The following is a 23,414-nucleotide window of genomic DNA, read 5'->3' on the forward strand; positions in this document are numbered from 1 at the left end:
ACACTCAAAACCCCCCAAAAAACATACCTAAATACCCCAAACACACACCCAAATATCCCCAAAACCCCAAAACACTCAAACACCACAAAAACACACCCAAACCCCAAAAAACACCCTTTCACCCCAAACACCCCCAAAAACCCAAAAAAAACACACCCAAACCCTCCAGTTTTGCAGGGATGTTTGATGATCTATTGACAGATTAACATGATATCTAGCAAATCAAAAGCAGAAACAGAAACACTCTTAAGAACAAACTTCCTCCTAACTGTGGACTTTGAAAAACAGTGGTCGCCTAAGTTGTATTTCTAAAAGACACTTGTTTCAACACTACTATTTCAATCACTCGCAAAAACCAACCCTCAAAAATATGTGCCCTCTGCGCTTTACAAATCAGAATCACACGGGTTTTTAAGGGAGGTTTGATGGATGTATTGACAGATTACATTGATATCAACCTTATCAAAGATAGATATCATGCACAGACCACTTAAAACCCTTAAAACTAAACTAAAACACACTCAATACACCATACAACAACTCAAAATTCCCTAACCGCACTCAGAACACACCCATATATTCAAACACCCTCTACACCACACTCAAGATAAGTAAAATATACTTAAAAACATCTAACACACACTGAAAACACACAAAATACACCCAAAACACCCTGCAACACTACCAAACACACTCAAAATACTTTTAGATATAACCCAAAAACACAAAATGCGTTATAAAGAACAGTAACATTAAAAAGGGGACTTACCTAAATATTGTGGCTTGGCTCCTCCTCTTCTTCCACTTCCATTTTTCCTTTCTTCTTCGTCCTCTTCCTTTGTTCTTTCTTCTCCTGCTCCCATCTACACGCCTGAGCCTAGAAACACATCAAAACACTTAGAAAACACGAGATATTAGGCAAAATATTGAGGAAGTGGAGGGAGAGTACCTATTGTGGCTTGCCTGCTCCTCCACTTATTCCTCCCTTTCTCATTCCTTCCTCTTCACCCTCCTTTATCTCTCTTTCCTTCTTCCTTCTGCTACTAATATCTACACACCTGAGCCAAGAAACACAGGAAAACACGTAGAAATCACTAGATATTAGGCAAAATATCGACGAACTGGGAGGTAGGGAGGGAGCTTACTTTTTTATGACTTGATAGATACTTTAATTAGTATCCAAACCATCAAAACATCTCCTGCTTAACTAGTTTTAAAAAACTGTCTAAATTAAGTATATAAAATGTATATAAACATTTCCACTTATAACGCTGCCAAAACATCCAGCCATTTCCACTTTATATTTCTTTCGAAAAATATTAGACAATATAAACTCTCTTCTCAGGCATCCAACACTGACCTAAAACCAAAAGTTAACGAGTGAAAGAGAATTAATGTAAAACAAAACCATTAGTTCCCTTGGCCAGTTAATCGCTTGCCAAAATTTCGCGTGATCGTTTTCTTCTAACATCCTCTCTATCTGTCCCCAACGCCCACACAGACAAGACAGACACACACACACACACACACACAATATTATTATCACAGTAACTCACATAATAAAACAAACAAACAAGCAAACTAAAGAAAATAACAAAGTTATCTTAAAGCTACCACCCAAACAATACACAAAGCTTAATCTTAGGAAAACACACACACACACACACACACACACACACGACTACACTACCTACCAGGAGGCCCTCCACACCCTACACCTCACCACCCTTCACACTCGCTACCAACACCTCCTCCACCAGCTTCCCACAAAGCTTCTCCACTGGCGCCACAGGAGCCTACTCCTCCGGCAGCTCCCCTCCCAGCGACAGTGTCCGCCACCAGAAGCCGCTCCCCATACGTGCCCGGCCCGGATACACACATACAAAAATAGTGCAGTGCCCACAATAATCAAAATAATTAACTCGTGGACACTGACTAAATTTGTGATGAATTTTAAGCATGTAATATTAGGATATTTCTCCTGTAAAATGTTTATTTTCAGCTACAGAGCTGCTTGTCTCAATAAACCCTTTATTACTATTATTATTATTACACACACACACACACACACACACACACACACACACACACACACACACACACACACACACACACACACACACACACACACACACACACACACACTACAACCACAACCACCCACCCTACCACAAACCCATCCTTCGGTTGGGAGCGAGTGTTGGGTTGGGTCAGGTGGGTGGGCTCCCCCTTGATAACGAAGACACACACACACACACACACACACACACACACACACACACACACACACACACACACACACACACACACACAACACACACCACCCTACCACAAACCCATCCTTCGGTTGGGAGCGAGTGTTGGGTTGGGTAAGGTGGGTGGGCTCCCCCTTGATAACGAAGACAAACACACAAACGCACGCGCACACACACACACACACACACACACACACACACACACACACACACACACACACACACACACACACACACAACCACCCACCCTACCACAAACCCACCCTTCGGCTGGGAGCGAGTGTTTGGTTGGGTCAGGTGGGTGGGCTCCCCTTGATAACGGACACACACACACACACACACACGCACACACACACACACACACACACACACACACACACACACACACACACACACACACACACACACACACACAACCACAACCACCCACCTACCACAAACCCACCCTTCGGCTGGGAGCGAGTATTGGTTGGGTCTGGTGAGTGGGCTCCCCCTTTATAACGGAAGACGCACACACACACACACACACACACACACACACACACACACACACACACACACACACACACACACACACACACACACACACACACACACACACACACACTTTCACAATCAAACACCCCCACATCCTCCGGCCAGGAACGGGATGTGGGTCTGAGTCCAGCTGGGGGCCGCCCCCCTTGATGATGTCACTTATATACGTTACGCAAACCATTTTGAAAATGAGGATTCCCAAAAAGGCAGCTGGACACCGCTAATATATAAATTCTGACTTGTTACCAATCAAAACTAATTCCTAAAATATAAAAATATTACCGGAATGAGGAATAATGAAAATATTTCAAAAAACACAATAAATAAAGTGTTAACACTTCGACATGCTTAAAAACAATTCCAAAGTCCACCAATTTCCTTCAACAGGATTGATAACGCTTTTCAAAAATTATAACCATCATTTCAAAATATCAAAACCCGCCAACACGCTCAATTAGAAAAATAAACATTTAAAAAACGACGTTGTTTAACATTTTAACACGGCTACAAACCTCTCTTACAGTCCACATATTTAACTTATCAGGAGCCTTTCACACTTTTTCCATCATAAACCTTTCTTGAAAACACAAACGCTTCGCTACAACCTCAAATAAAAATCACTCACAGCGAGGGAAAAATTTTAGCGTATTTTCGCCCTCTCATCTGACTCCCAAACACTCTATAAATCACCGCACTTCACTCAACTCAGGCATGGAACACACGCAAAAAACAACCCACTATCATTGGAAACCGTCAAAAGGTTCTTGTGACTCGAAATAAATGAACAGAGACAAATATAAATAATAGGGAGATCGACAGTCTGGGACCGGCGGGACATTTGGGCGGGAGCCGCTGATGACGTCACAACATGGCGGCTCGTGACGTCACATCCCAGTCCCCTTCCCTTCACTGAGCTTCCATAACACACAAATTAGACAATTGCTGATATATTTCAACGACGAACATGAAAGAGTACATCTGTAGCTTCACTTTGTGACCTGTCTGGCCTGTGCTGAGTGAGAGATGAGGCAGATAATGGCTTGAGAAAGAGGTGACGGGTCAGAGGGCTGGCTTGTTTACATATTGAAGGCTTGAATTATTGGGGTTTTTGAAGTACCTGCAGGTGTTAGTTCACTGATATGTTGTTATGGAGGTTACCAACGTTAGATTATTATGACATGACAGCACCGTGAAATGATGACTTACACCAATATATTACTTACGTTTGCTGCTGGTGAAGAATGCGGCTGGTCTTGGCTGCTGCCGTCACCAGCAGTAGGTACCCACTCACCCCCAGCCACACACACACACATCCTAACCCATCTTGTGTCCGTGTTTACCGAGGCTACACACACGCTGTTCTTTTCGTTGTTATCATGGCTATTGTCACTATGTTCGTGTAGGCTTGTCACTGTGGCGCCGGTCACTGTCCACCACCACCTGGCCGCCCCTCACGTCTCCCTTCCTCACCCCTGCCGCCGCACAGTCACTGCTCACCGAAAACAGTTAATAGACCCACAAGCATTGGGAATGAATGTCAAGGGCCATCATTTCACTAACCCTACTAAACTCAATCATTCACATACCATATGATAGCACGTGCACGCCCGCCACAGACAGACACAGCCAGCCAGCCAGCCACGCCACCACCACCACCACCAGCACGAGGCTCCTGGATCGCCGCCACGGTGCGCTAACCAAGGCATTACTGGGGAAGACTAGATAATTAACATGTACCTGGAAGAGAATGGTTAGCCGCGCCGCCTATCGCCCTATGCCTAACACCTAACGCCTAGCAAACCGTAATTAACGTACTTTACTTTATTCCGAAGGGTTGCTCCAGCGGTGACAGTCCCACGGTGTGACCTGTGATACGGGTACTCACCTGTAAAGAGGAGAAGGAGAGAGTTAGTGTGGTGTGCTTATCAAAGCTAGTATTTCATTATTAACGGAGATCAGTATAGGAGTCACGTGGTTCAGGTTAATGCATAGTATTTTATTGCTGTGATAATGAGGCTTAAATAACCACCTCAACTTACCAAATCCAACGCGAGGAAGACGCACTCAATAGGATAAACTAACGCACACCATCACAGTATCACGTCACTAACCGCGACGCCACGCGCACACACACAAGGAACCTCACTCGCCCGCCGCCACAAGACAAAAGGCCGAGGATTTATTCAGCTGGTGTGGGATCACCTCGGCTGTCTTCGAATGTGCTGCCCTTCCTTTGGCTGACACACTCCCACCTCACGCCCTCACATCCACACCTCACTATAAGATCACACTAACTTTGTGCTCACCGAGACACATTTCAGCGCTAAGAAAAAGATGAGATTGGTGGGAGATTAATTATATACCGCACTCGATTTGTTTTCTTGCCATACTTTCGCACAGGGACATGGAACAAGACGCTGCTAACTGCTTGTTATCCTCACGCCACACACTCCCCCTTGTCCCATCCACCCTGCCGGGCTCCCACCTTCAACCTTCCGCCTCCCTTCCCTCGTCTCTGCTTCTCCGTCACGTACAGGCTACCCAACGCCAGCTCCCTTAGCCATGTTCTAATCTTCCTTTATCGTATACCTAGTGGCCAAAGCGTTAATACTAGCCTTAGAGCTTTCGTTGATCTCAAGGGTGCCTTCGACTGGGCCAACAAAGATGTTATTATTATAGACGAACTCATTCTCAAAGGTGTAAAAGGTAGATTATTATGGTGGATCAGGGACTATTTGTACAATAGAACAGCACAGGTTTGGTTTCAAGGTGCAGTCTCCTCTGAGGAAGTCTTTGAGCTTGGAAAACCAGAGGGTGGAGTCCTTAGTCCAATATACACATGCCCAAAGGTACATACACAGTATGTGTGTATGTACCTTTTTGTAGTGTGTTGAGTCAACAATTACAATAAAGGTAGCAGAAAAAAACAATGGTTTATTTGTGTTTTTATTTCATGTTTAGTATCTAAATATGATATTTAAACAATAATGAATACTTCAATGTATTAATCATGCTTTGTCTCATCATAATTGTTGTTATTTTTCTAAAAATGTTGAAGAGAAAACTATAAGTCAGGGTACTCTAGTCTCTCAATCCTAGTGATGATCAAAACTGTAAGGGAAACTGTGTCTTACATGATGGCAACACAAACAAACAAACAATGGGCTCTCATAAAATAACAACAAGGTGGGAGGCCCAACTTAGTTTGAAATGTGTCTTAACCCTTAATTCTCTTCCAAAGGGATTACTTTGAAAAAAAAAAAAAAAAAAAAAAGATAAAAAGTTAAGCAGTGAAAAATTGACATTTGAGTAATTATCAGGATAATGGGTAGGAATGACGTGTAGGAGGGGCTTAGTTTCACAGAACAGAAAATACTTGAGTCACTAATGATTATAATGGAACACAACATGTTGAGTGAATTTCAGTTTTTTGAACCATACACAATAAATGTAACAAGCAAAAGAAGTAAGGTATATATAGAGAAAAGTAAATTGGTGTACATGCAGACAAAAGCTACATAGTTGATCACATCAAGCAGAGACGTCACACAAGCAAGTCAAATATACATTAGGCATTTTAACACATAGCTAGGTATCCTACATCAATGCAAACAAACATGTTTCAATTCAGGAAAAAAAATCATACCATTGTCTTTCCATTCATGAAAACCAGTTAGACTGGCAATAAAGTATATTTGGTCAAGGATATGAATATAATCAGTGAGGCAAAGCAAAAACAATGTAAAGCAAAGCAATACAAACTACACACAAGTGTAATAGGAAAACCTAAAGGTAATAACATTCACTTCTCATGCACAAAACTGTACAACACAATAAGCACACTTTAGTATTGGTTCAACCTAAATCAAGCAAACACCACCATAGATACAACATACGACTAATTGTTAGGTCGAAAAAAGGTATTCATGCACGACACACTAACAAACGAGGACTTAACAATAAACATGCTATACAGAAAATAGATTGCATACCTTTTCCTTCACAGGCCATATTGAAGCTGAAATCAATCAATCAAAAATACAATATCATAACAATATACAGTAAGTCCTTGTTATACGGTACACGTGCGTTCCTGAAAACCTTAGCGTAAATCAAAATGACCGTATACCGAACCCACTACAACATGTAATAGTAAGGAATGCGTTCCAGCACGTCAAAAGTCACCCATACACAAATTAAAGCTTCACGAGTTTCTTTGCAGACGACACAAAACTTTTGAAGAAAGTTGGCTCGCACGATGATGGTGGAACTCTACAGCAGGATTTAGATAGACTATGGGAATGGAGGAAAAGATGGGAGATGGAATTCAACATTAACAAATGTAGCATAATGGAATTTGAGAAGAGCAAAAATAGGATAACAAGACAATACAGACTTGGAGAAGAGAAGATTAAGAAGGTGGAAAGTGAAAAGGACCTGGGAGTTCTCATAACAAAGGAAATGTCCCCCAATAAACATATCAATCAAATTGTTGGTGAGACCTACAACTTACTGAGAAATATTACAATTGCATTCACATATATTGATGAAGATATGGTGAAAAAGTTATTGGCATCCTTGATTAGACCACGACTGGAGTATGCAGCAGTACTGTGGTCACCTCACACCAGGAAGAATATCACCAAAACTGAAAGGCTACAAAGAGCGGCCACCAAACTGGCCCCAACCTCGTCGGCTCTTACGTATGAAAAGAGACTGGACTGACCAACACTGGAGCAGAGAAGAGAAAGAGGCGACCTGTCGACCATCTACAGAATAATTAATAATATGGAGCTTCCTGATAGGATGGACCTGCTGAAGAGGGACACAAGGTACACAAGAGGACATAGACTAAAACTCACAAAAGACAACTACAGAAGAGACTTCAAGAAAAACTTTTTTTTTTTTTTTTTTTTTTTTAATGTAGGGAAGAGGGCCAGCCAGCCAAGGGCAAAAAAAACAAAGTTAGAAAAAGGCCCACTTGAGCGCTGGCTCTCCAAAGAGTTCAAAAAGTGCCAAAACTGTCAGCCAGAATTAGGGGAGCAAATGCCTCGATACCTCCCTCTTAAAAGAAGACAAGTTATAGGAATTCGGAAATACAGATGCAGGGAGGGAGTTCCAGAGTTTACTAGTGAAAGGGATGAATGATTGAGCGTACTGGTTAACACTTGCATTAGAGAGTTGGACAGAATAAGCATGAGAGGAAGAAGAAAGCCTTGTGCAGCGTGGCCGCAGGAGGAAGGGAGGCATGCAGTTAGCAAGATCAGTAAAACAGTTACCATGAAAATAGCGATAAAATATAGAAAGGGATGCAACATTTCGACGGTGAGAAAGAGACTGAAGACAGAGAGAGTGATAGATATATGGAACAGACTGGACAGAGAGGTGGTGTGTGCAAAGTCCACCACCACCACTTGAACACAAAATTAGACACTGAGATACAGAGATGCGACAACACCACCATAGGCTCCCCTCCCGTAAAATACAACTAGGTAAATACACACACACACACACACACATAAAAATATACAAAGAAGGTGAGAAAAAATTTGTACCAATAAGACAACATAGAGAAGTTGGAAAGCAGGACTGGTTTAACGATAGATGTGAAAAGGCTAGAACAAGAAAAGAGGATGCATGGAAGAGGTGGAGAAGGAAAAGACGGATTAAGCAGTGGGAAAGTTACAAAAGAGCAAGAAATGAATATGTGTTGATTAGAAGAGAAGAAAGAAAGAAACAAGAAAAGGATATAATTGATAAATGTAAAGACCAACCAAGGCTTTTTTACAGACATGTGAACAACAACATCAAAAATAGAGAAAGTATTGAAAGTTTAGAAGTAAATGGAGTATGCAGTGAGGATCCCAGGAAATGGCAGAGGCTATGAATGGATGCTTTCGGAAGGTATTCACAAAGGAGACTGCTTTTGACAAACCACTGGTAATGGAACAGAAAGGGATTATGAAGGAGTTTCAAGTAACTGTGGAGGAGATCAAGAATATGATGGGGAGTTTAGAAGTGAGAAAAGCTGTGGGACCTGATGGGGTATCAGGATGGATTTTAAGAGAATGCAGGGAGCAACTGGCAGAAAAAGTTTGTGAAGTAATTGATGCCTCATTAAGGGAAGGTGTAGTGCCCCAAGACTGGAAAAGAGCTAACATTGTCCCAATCTATAAATCAGGTAACAAGAGAGACCCATTGAACTATAGACCAGTGTCACTTACAAGTGTGGTAGCTAAGATGTGTGAGAGGGTGGTGAAGAATAGATGGACAGACTTCTTGGAGAAAAATGACATACTTTGTGAGTGTCAATTTGGTTTTAGAAAAGGGCGTTCATGCACGACAAACCTGATATGTTACTATTCGAGGGTGATAGATGTAATACAGGAAAGAGATGGTTGGGCTGATGGAATATATCTGGATTTAAAAAAGGCCTTTGATAAGGTACCACACCGGAGACTGATCTGGAAACTTGAAATGGTAGGAGGAGTGCATGGCAGTTTACTAAAATGGATGGAAGACTTTTGGTAGGAAGAGAAATGAGAACAATAATTAAGGACAGACCATCAGAATGGGGCTTGGTGGAGAGTGGAGTTCCACAGGGATCAGTGTTGGCACCAGTAATGTTCGCGGTCTACATAAATGACATGGTGGATGGGGTGTCCAGTTATGTGAGCCTATTTGCAGACGATGCAAAATTGTTAAGAAAAGTGAGATGTGACAAAGATTGCGAACTACTCCAGGAAGACTTGGACAGAATATGGAAATGGAGCTGTACATGGCAAATGGAGTTCAACACGACAAAATGCAAGAAAATAGAGTTTGGCAAGAGTGAAAGAAGAATCAGGAGTATGTACAAGATAGGAAATGAAGACATAAAACCAGTCATGAAGAAAAAGACCTTGGGGTGACAATTACCAATGACCTATCGCCAGAGAGACATATAAACAAAATAATTGGAGAAGTATTGAACTTATTGAGGAACATAAGAGTGGCGTTCGTATATTTAGATGAAGAAATGATGAAGAAAATAATTACTGCAATGATAAGACCGAGGCTTGAATATGCAACAATACAGTGGGCTCCGAACTTAAAGAAACGCATAAGGAAACTAGAGAAAGTACAGAGGGCTGCAACAAAAATGGTGCCTGACTTAAGAGATTTGACTTATGAAGACAGACTGAAAAGAATGCAACTTCCGACCCTGGAAAACAGAAGAGAAAGGGGAGACCTGATAGCAATATACAGAGTGATGATTGGCATGGAAAAATGGATAGGGAAGATCTGTGTATGTGGAATGAAAGAATGTCGAGAGGGCATGGGAAAAAACTAAAAATGGCCACTTATAGGAGAGATGTGAAAAAATATAGCTTCCCTCATAGAAGGGTGGAAGCATGGAATAGTTTAGACATGGAAGTGGTCAACGCAAGGAATATTCATGATTTTAAGAAAAAGCTGGACATTAATAGATATGGAGACGGGACAACACGAGCATAGCTCTTTTCCCGTATGTTACAATTAGGTAAATACAATTAGGTAAATACACACCAATTTGGGAAATAATTACAAGTTCACTAAATGAAGTGAAAGTTCCACTAGAATGGAAGACAGCCAAGGTAATACCGATATTTAAAGGACAAAAGGCAACTAAACCACTAAACTACAGACCAGCGTCACTTACAAGCATTTTGGGGAAGTTGTGTCAAATAATTATCAAAGAAAAATGGGTTAAACATCTGGAAGAAGAAAAAGTCATATAGAACAGACAATTTGGGTTCAAGACAGGACGGTCATGTGTATCAAACTTATTAAGCTTCTACTCGAGAGTTACAGAAGGACTGGAAAGCAGAGACAGATGGTGGACACAGTATACCTGGACATGAAAAAAGCTTTTGATAAAGTCCCTCATGAAAGATTACTTTAGAAACTAGAGAACATAGGAGGATTGCAAGGAACCTTACCAGAATGGATAAGGGATTATTTGAAGGACAGGGAAATGAGAACTGTGATCAGAGATACATACTCAACCTGGGGTTAAGTAACCAGCAGAATGCAACAAGGGTCAGTGTTAGCCCCCATTATGTTCCAGATTTATGTAAACGACATTCACAATGGGGTAAACAGTTATATTAATCTATTTGCTGATGATGCAAAGCTGCTAAGAGTTATCAAAACCAGGGAGGACGTTTTGCTGTTACAACAGGAAGATATAAACAAGATCTATGAATGGAGCAGGATGTGGAAATTGGAGTTTAATGCCAAGAAATGTCACGTAATGGAACTAAGAAAGAGTAGGAGAAGACCAGTATGGAACTACCTGATGGATAAGGAACAAATAATGAAGACTAAAGAGGAAAAAGATCTGGGAGTGATTATACAGGAAAATCTGAACCCAAAAAACACATAAGCAAGATATTTGGATTATCATGTAAAATGTTGACAAATATAAAAATGACATTTCAATTCATGGACAAAGATATGATGAAAAAAATCATCACAAGCATGATACGCCCAAGGCTGGAATATGCAGCTGTGGTGTGGTCTCCACGAGTTCTGAAAAGGATATAAGAAGATTAGAACAGATACAGAAGATTGCTGAAAAAGATGGTGCCAGAACTAAAGGACCTAATATACAAAGAATGGCTGAAGGAAATGTGACTGCCAATCTTACAAGATAGAAGAGAATGAGGGGACCTAATAACAATGTACAAGATAGTCAATGGCACTAAAAAAATAGACAAGGAAGACCTGGTGCTGGTGATGGCGGTGGACAAAATGGGTGTGGTGACTTCAAATAAATCGGCGTGTCGTTTTCTGCGGACCTGCAAATATTTGGTTAGGTTTTATTAGGTTAGTTAAAAATAAATAAATAAATAAATAAAATTACGAGGTTAGGTTCGACTGAGAGAAGAATATGACATTCAAACAACAAGATCGCATAGTAAATGGCTGAGGAAGGGAAGATGTCCGAGAGATGTTAAAAAAAATATAGTTTCCTGCAAAGATGTGTTGAGACGTGGAACAGTTTGGGTGAAGAAGTGGTGTCAGCAACGAGTGTGCATAGTTTGAAAGAAAAATTGGATAAGTGTAGATGTCGAGACGGGGCCACACTAGCGTAAAGCCCAGGCCCTGTAAAACTACAACTAGGTAAATACACAAACACATAAACACACATTCATATTAACGACATGCCAGAAGGAGTGAACAGCTACATAAATCTGTTTGCAGATGATACGAAACTGCGGAGTTATAAAGCGAAAAGAGGATTGTGAAATCTGCACGAAGACCTAAATAAGATCTGGGAATGGAGTAAAAAGTGGGAAATGGAATTCAATGTGAAAAGCCATGTCATGGAAATGGGAAAGAGTGAAAGACGACCTGTGGGAATCTATAAGATGGGAGATGGAGTAGAACTGGAGAAAGTTAAAAAGGAAGAGGACTTAGGAGTGACGATGGAAGAAAACAATCAACCAGTAAGCCATATTGATAGAATTTTTAGAGAAATATATAATTTGCTAAGGAATATTGGAAGAGCATTTCACTACATGGACAAAGAAATTATGAAGGTAAACACACACACACACACACACACACACACACACACACACACACATTCCAACATAAATGGAGTGATATCGGGGATTTTAGAACTCAACGATTACTTGAGGGACAAGAACCCAGATATTGTGGGTCTTACTGAAACAAAACTGAGAGAGGGAGAAGACCTGATGATGGTTGGAGAAGGGAAATATAATGTTTGGAAAAGAAATAGAGTAGGTAAGATGGGAGGAGGAGTGATGTTGCTGGTTAAAAAAGATATAAAGGTGGATCAAGTGAAAGAAGGTATGGGAAAGGCAGAAGTGCTAAAGATCAGAGCAGAAACTAATGAAGGAAAAAAGAGGCACTACATAGCGGTGTACGTACCACCTAAGACTAATGCATGGTCAGTACAGGAATATGAAGAAATGATAAGTGATACAGGAACATGTCTGGAAGAAATGTTGGGTGGCTGTGAACGAACTATAATGATGGGAGATTTTAATTGTAAAGAGGTGTGTTGGGAGGACTGGTCAATGGAAGGATCAGAGACAACATGGGGAAATACACTATTGACACTGGCAATGGAAAATGTGTTAACTCAGTGGGTCAAAGAAGATACTAGGTTTGGAGGAGAGGGAGCATCGTCAAGACTGGACTTGGTCTTTAGTACAGAGCCAATGGTCATTGAGGAGATGAGGGTGGAGTGCCCTTTAGCAAAGAGTGATCATGCAGTTTTGGAGTTCAAGGTGATAGATGAAGAGAAAGCTACAAGAAATGAAGAATATAAAGTGGGAAGATGGAATTATGCCAAGACAGATTTTGGAAACCTAAAGAAATTCTTTCAAGAGACAAATTGGATGAAATTCAAGAGTGCTAAGGAGCAAATGAAAAGTGGAAGGAATTTATAAAAATATACAAAGAAGGTGAGAAAAAATTTGTACCAATAAGACAACATAGAGAAGTTGGAAAGCAGGACTGGTTTAACGATAGATGTGAAAAGGCTAGAACAAGAAAAGAGGATGCATGGAAGAGGTGGAGAAGGAAAAGACGGATTAAGCAGTGGGAAAGTTACAAAAGAGCAAGAAATGAATATGTGTTGATTAGAAGAGAAGAAAGAAAGAAACAAGAAAAGGATATAATTGATAAATGTAAAGACCAACCAAGGCTTTTTTACAGACATGTGAACAACAACATCAAAAATAGAGAAAGTATTGAAAGTTTAGAAGTAAATGGAGTATGCAGTGAGGATCCCAGGAAATGGCAGAGGCTATGAATGGATGCTTTCGGAAGGTATTCACAAAGGAGACTGCTTCTGACAAACCACTGGTAATGGAACAGAAGGGGATTATGAAGGAGTTTCAAGTAACTGTGGAGGAGATCAAGAATATGATGGGGAGTTTAGAAGTGAGAAAAGCTGTGGGACCTGATGGGGTATCAGGATGAATTTTAAGAGAATGCAGGGAGCAACTGGCAGAAAAAGTTTGTGAAGTAATTGATGCCTCATTAAGGGAAGGTGTAGTGCCCCAAGACTGGAAAAGAGCTAACATTGTCCCAATTTATAAATCAGGTAACAAGAGAGACCCATTGAACTATAGACCAGTGTCACTTACAAGTGTGGTAGCTAAGATGTGTGAGAGGGTGGTGAAGAATAGATGGACAGACTTCTTGGAGATAAATGACATACTTTGTGAGTGTCAATTTGGTTTTAGAAAAGGGCGTTCATGCACGACAAACCTGATATGTTACTGTTCGAGGGTGATAGATGTAATACAGGAAAGAGATGGTTGGGCTGATGGAATATATCTGGATTTAAAAAAGGCCTTTGATAAGGTACCACACCGGAGACTGATCTGGAAACTTGAAATGGTAGGAGGAGTGCATGGCAGTTTACTAAAATGGATGGAAGACTTTTGGTAGGAAGAGAAATGAGAACAATAATTAAGGACAGACCATCAGAATGGGGCTTGGTGGAGAGTGGAGTTCCACAGGGATCAGTGTTGGCACCAGTAATGTTCGCGGTCTACATAAATGACATGGTGGATGGGGTGTCCAGTTATGTGAGCCTATTTGCAGACGATGCAAAATTGTTAAGAAAAGTGAGATGTGACAAAGATTGCGAACTACTCCAGGAAGACTTGGACAGAATATGGAAATGGAGCTGTACATGGCAAATGGAGTTCAACACGACAAAATGCAAGAAAATAGAGTTTGGCAAGAGTGAAAGAAGAATCAGGAGTATGTACAAGATAGGAAATGAAGACATAAAACCAGTCATGAAGAAAAAGACCTTGGGGTGACAATTACCAATGACCTATCGCCAGAGAGACATATAAACAAAATAATTGGAGAAGTATTGAACTTATTGAGGAACATAAGAGTGGCGTTCGTATATTTAGATGAAGAAATGATGAAGAAAATAATTACTGCAATGATAAGACCGAGGCTTGAATATGCAACAATACAGTGGGCTCCGAACTTAAAGAAACACATAAGGAAACTAGAGAAAGTACAGAGGGCTGCAACAAAAATGGTGCCTGACTTAAGAGATTTGACTTATGAAGACAGACTGAACAGAATGCAACTTCCGACCCTGGAAAACAGAAGAGAAAGGGAAGACCTGATAGCAATATACAGAGTGATGATTGGCATGGAAAAAATGGATAGGGAAGATCTGTGTATGTGGAATGAAAGAATGTCGAGAGGGCATGGGAAAAAACTAAAAATGGCCACTTATAGGAGAGATGTGAAAGAATATAGCTTCCCTCATAGAAGGGTGGAAGCATGGAATAGTTTAGACGTGGAAGTGGTCAACGCAAGGAATATTCATGATTTTAAGAAAAAGCTGGACATTAGTAGATATGGAGACGGGACAGTACGAGCATAGCTCTTTTCCCGTATGTTACAATTAGGTAAATACAATTAGGTAAATACACACAATGTTGGTGAGGGAGAAAGAGAATTTGAAGGCTTTGATACGACGCAAACTTCACTATTTGATAGAGCCTTGACTATCAAACATAAATTAGATAAATTGATAAAGGAGAGTATGGGAATGAAAGAGAATGAAGAACAGGATAAAGAGCTCCAGAAATTGAAAGAAAGGATCAAAAGAGTGGAAGAAAACGAAACTAGGCTAAGAACCGAAAATGAAGAATTAAAAGTGCAAACAGCGAACTATATAAAATTGATGGAAGAAGGACTCGGTAAAGCCGAGAAAGAAAAAGAGAAGCTAAAAGATCTAGTTAACAAAGAAGAAGAAAGAGTACAAGACGTGATTAAAAAAGAAGTACAAGCATGGAGAATCCAAGATAAGAAAGACAAGGAATCATTTCAAGAAGTATTTCAAGAACAGTTAAAAGAAAGAGATGAAAATATGACAAGCAAAATGATAGGAGTCCTCAAGAAAAAAGAAAATTTAGTAAGAGAAATTGCGGAAAAAAAGAAGTGTAATTAGTTTTGGACTGAAAGAAAAAAATGTTAAATATAGACCAAGAAGGGAAAAAGACGAAATGAAATCAGTAAAAGACCTACTAAAACATCTGAATGACGAGGATAGACATAACTTAGAAGAGGAAGTAGAAGAAATCCATAGAATGGAACCATATCAAGAAGGAACAGTGAGACCAATTAAGATATTACTAAAATCACAAGCAGCAGCAGAAATAGTACTATATAGAAAAACGAAACTCAGAGAAACAGAAGGTTGCAAAGATATATATATAAAGAAAAACAGAAACGAGGAGGAAAGGAAGAGACACAATGAACTGGTGGCAGAAGCAAGAGAAAAAAATAATGAAAGGTCAGAGGAGGAGAAGGCGGCATTTTTTTGGAGAATTATAGGAGACAGGATAAGGAAATGGTATATAAAAGAGAAAGAAGAGAAAAGAATGGTGCAAGTTTAACTAAAAATTATAAGAACATGAGATTAAAAATGATGCATACAAACATAGATGGGATTTTATCTAGTAAATTAGAATTAAGAGATTACATAAAGAAAGAAGAACCAGATATTGTATGCCTGGTGGAAACAAAGTTAAATGAGGCAATAAAAATACACATAGATAAAAGGTATTATATATGGAGGAGAGACAGAGTGGGTAAAGGAGGAGGAGGAGTCATGATGATGTTAAGGAAGGAGATAGTGGTAAATCAAGTGGAGTTTGGGGAAGGAAAATCAGAAATACTGTATGTTAAGATGCATATTAACAAAAACAGGTTATTTTGGTATTTTCCAGCATTTTATGCACCAAAACTCAGAAAAGCAGGCAAAACATTATATTTCTTATAATGTCTTATTTATGTTTTTCAAATGTTTTATGAAAAAAAAAAAATTATCGATTGAAATTTTTTATATTCAAGTCATTTTACATTTTATGCCTCAGAACGATAAAATTGAAGAAAACAAAGCAATATAGAGAAACCAAAGAAAGAGGGAAAAAAGCGTTTCTTTTTTTTTTCGCACCAAAACACAAAAAAACAGGAAAAACGCATGAATAACACTATATGTTTAAAGAACTTAGAAAGATTAGTTTGTCCTGCCAGAGAAAAGGAGAGATATTAGTTTGACCTGTAAGAAATAAGTATTAATTAGACCTGTAAAAAAAATAATAATAATCTTACTTACACACACACACACACACACACACACACACACACACACACACACACACACACGTCTGAGAGATGTTAAAAAATATAGTTTCCCGCAAAGATGTATTGAGACGTGGAACAGTTTAAATGAAGAAGTAGTGTCTACAACGAGTGTGCATACTTTTAAAGTAAGATTGGATAAGTGAAGATATGGAGACGGGGCCACACGAACATAAATCCCAGGCCCTGTAAAATTACAACTAGGTAAATACATATAAACACACACATACATACACACACACACACAAACACACACACACACACAAGATGCTTATTTTAGCCAAAAGTAACCAGGGCATTACTGAAGAAGACTAGATAATTAACATGTACCTGGAAGAGAATGGTTAGCCCTATGCCTAACACCTAACGCCTAGCAAACTGACCTGTGATACGGGTACTCACCTGTAAAGAGGAGAAGGAGGGAGTTAGTGTAGTGTGCTTATCAAAGCTAGTATTTCATTATTAACGGAGATCAGTATAGGAGTCACGTGGTTCAGGTTAATGCTTAGTACTTTATTGCAGTGATAATGAGGCTTAAATAACAACCTCAATTTACCAGATCCAACGCGAGGGTGAATATAAAGCTGAACAAGCAGTTTTCTTGAGTTTTTAATTGAGTGGGATATTGCTTCAAATTAGTTTATGGTAAGCAGTGGTAATTTGTACTTGACTTTATTCCGAAGGGTTGCTGTCAGTCCCACGGTGTGACCTGTGATACGGGTACTCACCTGTAAAGAGGAGAAGGAGGAGTTAGTGTATTAACGGAGTGTATAGGAGTCACGTGGTTCAGGTTAATGCTTAGTACTTTATTGCAGTGATAATGAGGCTTAAATAACAACCTCAATTTACCAGATCCAACGCGAGGGTGAATATAAAGCTGAACAAGCAGTTTTCTTGAGTTTTTAATTGAGTGGGATTGCTTCAAATTAGTTTATGGTAAGCATTGGAGTGGTGCTTATTTGTGAATGATTGTGTGTGTTAGATTTGGTATCAGATTTTTCTTTTCCATTTCAGATTGCACATTTTTGTGTGATAGGGGTGCTAACCTGCAAGACACCACACACACACACACACACACACACACACAAACTAGAACCACAACCACCCACCTACCACAAACCCACCCTTCGGCTGGGAGCGAGTATTGGTTGGGTCTGGTGGGTGGGCTTATAACGGAAGACACACACACACACACACACACACACACACACACACACACACACACACACACACACACACACACACACACACACACACACACACACACACACACACACACACACACACACACACACACACACACACACACATCAAACACCCCACATCCTCCGGCCAGGAACGGGATGTGGGTCTGAGTCCAGCTGGGGGCCGCCCCCCTTGATGATGTCACTTATATACGTTACGCAAACCATTTTGAAAATGAGGATTCCCAAAAAGGCAGCTGGACACCGCTAATATAGAAATTCTGACTTGTTACCAATCAAAACTAACTCCTAAAATATAAAAATATTACCGGAATGAGGAATAATGAAAATATTTCAAAAAACACAATAAATAAAGTGTTAACACTTCGACATGCTTAAAAACAATTCCAAAGTCCACCAATTTCCTTCAACAGGATTGATAACGCTTTTCAAAAATTATAACCATCATTTCAAAATATCAAAACCCGCCAACACGCTCAATTAGAAAAATAAACATTTAAAAAACGACGTTGTTTAACATTTTAACACGGCTACAAACCAATCTTGCAGTCCACATATTTAACTTATCAGGAGCCTTTCACACTTTTTCCATCATAAACCTTTCTTGGAAAACACAAACGCTTCGCTACAACCTCAAATAAAAAATCACTCACAGCGAGGGGAAAAATTTTAGCGTATTTTCGCCCTCTCATCTGACTCCCAAACACTCTATAAATCACCGACTTCACTCAACTCAGGCATGGAACACACGCAAAACACAACCCACTATCATTGGAAACCGTCAAAAGGTTCTTGTGACTCGAAATAAATGAACAGAGACAAATATAAATAATAGGGGAGATCGACAGTCTGGGACCGGCGGGACATTTGGGCGGGAGCCGCTGATGACGTCACAACATGGCGGCTCGTGACGTCACATCCCAGTCCCCTTCCCTTCACTGAGCTTCCATCACACACAAATTAGACAATTGCTGATATATTTCAACGACGAACATGAAAGAGTACATCTGTAGCTTCACTTTGTGACCTGGCTGGCCTGTGCTGAGTGAGAGATGAGGCAGATAATGGCTTGAGAAAGAGGTGACGGGTCAGAGGGCTAGCTTGTTTACATATTGAAGGCTTGAATTATTGGGGTTTTTGAAGTACCTGCAGGTGTTAGTTCACTGATATGTTGTTATGGAGGTTACCAACGTTAGATTATGACATGACAGCACCGTGAAATGATGACTTACACCAATATATTACTTACGTTTGCTGCTGGTGAAGAATGCGGCTGGTCTTGGCTGCTGCCGTCACCAGCAGTAGGTACCCACTCACCCCCAGCCACACACACACACATCCTAACCCATCTTGTGTCCGTGTTTACCGAGGCTACACACACGCTGTTCTTTTCGTTGTTATCATGGCTATTGTCACTATGTTCGTGTAGGCTTGTCACTGTGGCGCCGGTCACTGTCCACCACCACCTGGCCGCCCCTCACGTCTCCCTTCCTCACCCCTGCCGCCGCACAGTCACTGCTCACCGAAAACAGTTAATAGACCCACAAGCATTGGGAATGAATGTCAAGGGCCATCATTTCACTAACCCTACTAAACTCAATCATTCACATACCATATGATAGCACGTGCACGCCCGCGACAGACAGACAGACAGACAGCCAGCCAGCCAGCCACGCCACCACCACCACCACCAGCACGAGGCTCCTGGATCGCCGCCACGGTGCGCTAACCAAGGCATTACTGGGGAAGACTAGATAATTAACATGTACCTGGAAGAGAATGGTTAGCCGCGCCGCCTATCGCCCTATGCCTAACACCTAACGCCTAGCAAACCGTAATTAACGTACTTTACTTTATTCCGAAGGGTTGCTCCAGCGGTGACAGTCCCACGGTGTGACCTGTGATACGGGTACTCACCTGTAAAGAGGAGAAGGAGAGAGTTAGTGTGGTGTGCTTATCAAAGCTAGTATTTCATTATTAACGGAGATCAGTATAGGAGTCACGTGGTTCAGGTTAATGCTTAGTATTTTATTGCTGTGATAATGAGGCTTAAATAACCACCTCAACTTACCAAATCCAACGCGAGGAAGACGCACTCAATAGGATAAACTAACGCACACCATCACAGTATCACGTCACTAACCGCGACGCCACGCGCACACACACAAGGAACCTCACTCGCCCGCCGCCACAAGACAAAAGGCCGAGGATTTATTCAGCTGGTGTGGGATCACCTCGGCTGTCTTCGAATGTGCTGCCCTTCCTTTGCCTGACACACTCCCACCTCACGCCCTCACATCCACACCTCACTATAAGATCACACTAACTTTGTGCTCACCGAGACACATTTCAGCGCTAAGAAAAAGATGAGATTGCACACACACACACGCACGCACACACACACACACACACACACACACACACACACACACACACACACACACACACACACACACACGCACGCACACACACACACACAAACACACACACAACTACAACCACAACCACCCACCCTACCACAAACCCACCCTTCGGCTGGGAGCGAGTGTTTGGTTGAGTCAGGTGGGCGGGCTCCCCCTTGATAACGGACACACGGACACACACACACACACACACACACACACACACACACACACACACACACACACACACACACACACACACACACACACACACACACACAACTAGAACCACAACCACCCACCTACCACAAACCCACCCTTCGGCTGGGAGCGAGTATTGGTTGGGTCTGGTGGGTGGGCTCCCCCTTTATAACGGAAGACACACACACACACACACACACACACACACACACACACACACACACACACACACACACACACACACACACACACACACACACACACACACACACACACACACAATCAAACACCCCCACATCCTCCGGCCAGGAACGGGATGTGGGTCTGAGTCCAGCTGGGGGCCGCCCCCCTTGATGATGTCACTTATATACGTTATGCAAACCATTTTGAAAATGAGGATTCCCAAAAAGGCAGCTGGACACCGCTAATATAGAAATTCTGACTTGTTACCAATCAAAACTAACTCCTAAAATATAAAAATATTACCGGAATGAGGAATAATGAAAATATTTCAAAAAACACAATAAATAAAGTGTTAACACTTCGACATGCTTAAAAACAATTCCAAAGTCCACCAATGTCCTTCAACAGGATTGATAACGCTTTTCAAAAATTATAACCATCATTTCAAAATATCAAAACCCGCCAACACGCTCAATTAGAAAAATAAACATTTAAAAAACGACGTTGTTTAACATTTTAACACGGCTACAAACCAATCTTACAGTCCACATATTTAACTTATCAGGAGCCTTTCACACTTTTTCCATCATAAACCTTTCTTGGAAAACACAAACGCTTCGCTACAACCTCAAATAAAAAATCACTCACAGCGAGGGGGAAAATTTTAGCGTATTTTCGCCCTCTCATCTGACTCCCAAACACTCTATAAATCACCGCACTTCACTCAACTCAGGCATGGAACACACGCAAAAAACAACCCACTATCATTGGAAACCGTCAAAAGGTTCTTGTGACTCGAAATAAATGAACAGAGACAAATATAAATAATAGGAGAGATCGACAGTCTGGGACCGGCAGGACATTTGGGCGCGAGCCGCTGATGACGTCACAACATGGCGGCTCGTGACGTCACATCCCAGTCCCCTTCCCTTCACTGAGCTTCCATAACACACAAATTAGACAATTGCTGATATATTTCAACGACGAACATGAAAGAGTACATCTGTAGCTTCACTTTGTGACCTGTCTGGCCTGTGCTGAGTGAGAGATGAGGCAGATAATGGCTTGAGAAAGAGGTGACGGGTCAGAGGGCTAGCTTGTTTACATATTGAAGGCTTGAATTATTGGGGTTTTTGAAGTACCTGCAGGTGTTAGTTCACTGATATGTTGTTATGGAGGTTACCAACGTTAGATTATGACATGACAGCACCGTGAAATGATGGCTTACACCAATATATTACTTACGTTTGCTGCTGGTGAAGACTGTGGCTGGTCATGGCTGCTGCCGTCACCAGCAGTAGGTACCCACTCACCCCCAGCCACACACACACACACACACATCCTAACCCATCTTGTGTCCGTGTTTACCGAGGCTACACACACGCTGTTCTTTTCGTTATTATCATGGATATTGTCACTATGTTCGTGTAGGCTTGTCACTGTGGCGCCGGTCACTGCCCACCACTACCTGGCCGCCCCTAACGTCTCCCTCCCCAACCCCAGCCGCCGCACAGTCACTGCTCACCGAAAACATGAACTTACTGTGAAGAGTATTGCCTGGAGTGGGGAGAAAAAGTAAAACCTTGTCTCCTGGTTTGAAACTTCTCTTGACAGATTTGGGAAGAGAATTCTGTTGCATTTTAGTTTGAGATTTGAGGAAGTTTGATTTAGCAAAAGATCTGACTTCACTGATTTTATTCTTAAGGTTACTGATGTAGTCAGACACACTGGGGCTTGAAGGAGTATTTTGAGTAAACCATTGATCCTTTAATATTTTGAGAGGCCCCCAGATCTGTCTACCATAGAGTAATTCAAAAGGAGAGTAACCTAAAGAATCTTGAGGAGATTCTCTTAAAGCGAAGAGAAGGAAAGAAATACTTTCATCCCAGTCTCCTTGATGCTCCAAGCAATACTTCTTCATCATGGATTTTAATGTTTGGTGAAACCGCTCCAGACAGCCTTGGGATTGGGGGTGGTAAGCCGAGGAGGTAACATGGTCGATGTTTAGCTCATTCACTATCTGTTGGAAAAAATGGCTAGTGAAATTGCTACCCTAGTCAGACTGAATTTGTTTTGGAATTCCTACCGAGGTGAAAAAATATACTAGATGTTTTACAATGGTCTTTGATGTGATGTTCTTAAGAGGGAATGCTTCAGGGTACCTGGTAGTGGGAATGGTTGTAAAGGGCCATTGGTGTGAATGATCGGGTAAAAGGGATGTGTAAGGATGTGGGTGTCAGCTTTAGTCATAGGGTGGTAGACTTCTGGAATGCATTGCCAGAGGGGGTTGTAAATAGCACTAGTTTGACAATGTTTAAAAACAGATTAGATAAGCACTTAAATTTATTAGATTTATAATTATGTATAGCGCTGCATGATAGTTTTTATAAGAAATTTACTATAGTTAAACAAGACATGATCCCCATGTATGGGGATCACAT

At 41.1% G+C, this 23,414-nt stretch overlaps 1 long non-coding RNA gene across 1 annotated transcript; it reads right to left on the minus strand.

Annotated features, from left to right (window-relative positions):
- Nucleotides 1–816: 816 nt before the first annotated feature.
- LOC123519344 lies at nucleotides 817–4,408 on the minus strand. Its single transcript, XR_006678993.1, has 3 exons — nucleotides 4,379–4,408; nucleotides 4,016–4,281; nucleotides 817–877 (listed from the first exon to the last, which is right to left on the minus strand). It is a non-coding gene; the product is annotated as an uncharacterized LOC123519344 (long non-coding RNA).
- Nucleotides 4,409–23,414: the final 19,006 nt, after the last annotated feature.

This window comes from Portunus trituberculatus, chromosome 45 (assembly GCF_017591435.1).
Source record: "Portunus trituberculatus isolate SZX2019 chromosome 45, ASM1759143v1, whole genome shotgun sequence".
NCBI lineage: Eukaryota > Metazoa > Arthropoda > Malacostraca > Decapoda > Portunidae > Portunus > Portunus trituberculatus.